The 2,763-nt window shown below is 37.9% G+C and overlaps 1 non-coding gene across 1 annotated transcript; it reads left to right on the top strand.

Annotated features, from left to right (window-relative positions):
• The first annotated feature begins 2,271 nt into the window (after positions 1–2,271).
• Positions 2,272–2,378, top strand: LOC139895229 (small nucleolar RNA R71). Its single transcript, XR_011775690.1, has one exon. It is a non-coding gene; the product is annotated as a small nucleolar RNA R71 (small nucleolar RNA).
• The last annotated feature ends 385 nt before the right edge of the window (positions 2,379–2,763 follow it).

Raw genomic sequence — 2,763 nt, 5'->3', positions numbered from 1 at the left:
TCTTAGCTACATTTTGGTAGTAGTGGTAAGTTCTAACTCCGAATTACATTTTGTTTGATTTGAGATTTCAAGTTAGGGTTTTTAGCTTTTTAGTTGTAAAACTCATTTAGATGATGAAGTGAGTTTATGGACACTAGTTATTTTTGATACATGGCGGGTTTTGGGTTGATTGATGTTTTGGCCATGATTAGGCTTTGGTTTTGGGTGTAATCACTTAGTTTAGTGATTTTGGATGTGTTGGAACCCTTTTGGGTGTATTTGGGTTGACTAATTTTGAAATGGGTCAAAATAAGGATTTATGGGTCAAATTGGGTAAGCTAAGTGTTTAACACTTGTGATTTGGTTTAATTGGTGTATTAGGGTCATTTTCACTTGTGTTAGTGATTATTGGTTAGTTTGGGCATTTTTATGACTTTGGTCAAAATGGGTAAATTGAATTGGGTCAAACTTGATGATGACACTAGTTTTGGTCAAACGATTGTTTAAACACTAGTGTTAAGTGTTAAAGGACATGTTTGGATGTGAGTTAATCGTTGAAAATGATTTTGGGTTGAAATTTGGTGTTTTCGCAATAAAGTCAAACTTGGTCAACCATGGAATGGGTTTTTGTGTAAAATGCGAACTATTATGCGTTTAAAGGTTAAAGTTGATGTATTTGGGTATTTTGGAAACGCGGGAACTAGTCTCGTTAGTTTTAGACCTTCGGGTAGCGTTAAAAGTGCAAAATGGTGTATTTTGCACTTATGGTTCATTTGGGTGGGTCAAGAGTCCAAATGAGATTGTATGTTGATTATGTGTATACCTATATGCGTATTATAGGTAAAATCTTGCTTGGTTGCGTGTGGTGGAGATTTCGCGCATGGTTTGTAATGCTCGAGTTCACAAGGTGAGTGGAATAATTATATATGTATATATATGATTTATTTACTTGTGAGGTATGGGTTTAAAGTTCGATGTTGACGATACCATATCCTCGTGCGAGTTGCTATTTAATGTATGGAGTTAAAGTTCGATGTTGACGATGCCATACCTTTAATTGTTTGTTGGATGAAGGTTTAAAGTTCGGTGTTGACGATACCTCATGTATGGAGTTAAAGTTCGATGTTGACGATGCCATACCACTATTGTAGTGATTTTGATGAGGGGTTAAAGTTCGATGTTGACGATACCTCATATGTGGGTTTTAAGTTCGATGTTGATGATACCACATTAAATGGGGCGAATGGGGTTTAAGTTCGATGTTGACGATACCATTCGCGGGGCTAGTCTTGAATACTAATGGATGTTGTGAACATCAATGTTATTTGTGTTGTAGTGTAGCATATTATATTGTTCGAGTTATATGCTATTGTTTGTGCTAGCTTACGTATTGGAGATTTAGCGTTATACTTTGCGATGGTATGCTAATTATATTGCTAGCGTGTATGCGATAATTGTGTAAGTGATTGCAAGTAAGTAGGTTATATATGTATATGTATAACTATTGCACTCACTAAGCTTTAAGCTTACCCCTCTCGTTGTTTACTTTTTACAGGGTTTGAGATTGTGAAGCTAGCTAGTTGTTAGACTAGACGAGTAGGAGCACTTGGCTCGAAGGGGTAGCTTTTGGATGATTTGGATGCGAATTGGGGATTTGGTAGTCCCCGGGATTATGCTCTTGGTATTGGGTTGGGTTATTGAGTATTAACCCGTGTTTGTGTAATTGGATTATTATTACAAATGCTTTTGTAAGGTGTCAATTGGATACCAAGGGTCATTGTAAGTTGTTAAATGAAATGTCACGATGTTATGTTTTTGGTTAAAACATAGTTGGAAATATTGTGTATTATTGGGACCTAACTTATATAAAAAAAATGTACTCCGTTTTTGGTTAACGGATTAGGGTTGTTACAAGTAGACAACATAGTCCTTACATTCAGCCTCGTAAACTTTGGCCGGATGTGGGTCAGTACAATTCTGGCATAATTGCACTTGAGACACATGTTGCGGGATTTTCTTTAGCTCTCCAACTTCTTTGGTGAGGTTTTCTATTTGGTCCGAGAGAAATTTGATGGTATATTTTCGATAGGATCGGAGGCGGAAAGCGGTGATGCTGATGAAATGTGCTCTTCCATGTTCCAATCGTGATGGTGCATAGTCATCTCCTCGATCAATCTCTAGGCTTCGTCAGCAGTGAATTTCATGAAGTTACCTTGTGAAACAGCATCAAGAGTAGACTGGCTGTTATGATTTAGACCTTTGTAGAAGTTCAAAATCTGATCAGAGCTCTCAAGACGGTGGTTTGGGCATCTTCAAAGCAAATTTTTGAATCTTTCCTATGCAGTGTAGAGTGATTCATCGTATGCTTGTTGAAAGTTTACGATATCATTCCTAAGTCTGATTTGTTTTGATGGGAAAAAGTACTTGATTAAGAAAGTTGTTGCCATTTCCTCCCATGAGTTGATAGAGTTGGGTTCTAACCCCTCGAACCAGGTTTTTGCATGAAGAGTTAAGGAATAGGGGAACAAATGTAGACGAACTACATCTTGCTCAACCCCGTTTTGCTTATATGAGTTGGATAAGGAGAGAATCTATCTAAATGAGAGTTGGGATCACCAATTGGTAAGCCGTGGAACTGGCAATGGTTCTGAATGAGTTGTACGATGTTATGCTTAAGCACAAAAGATGCTCCGTTAACCTCTGGATAGAGTATCGGTCCTCCTCGTCCTTCTAACGAGGGTTTGGTGATGTCAGCAAGAATGATGCGTGCGGCCATCGTTAAAC

Source organism: Rutidosis leptorrhynchoides, chromosome 2, assembly GCF_046630445.1.
Source record: "Rutidosis leptorrhynchoides isolate AG116_Rl617_1_P2 chromosome 2, CSIRO_AGI_Rlap_v1, whole genome shotgun sequence".
Lineage (NCBI taxonomy): Eukaryota > Viridiplantae > Streptophyta > Magnoliopsida > Asterales > Asteraceae > Rutidosis > Rutidosis leptorrhynchoides.
This window is presented reverse-complemented; position numbering and strand designations above follow the sequence as displayed.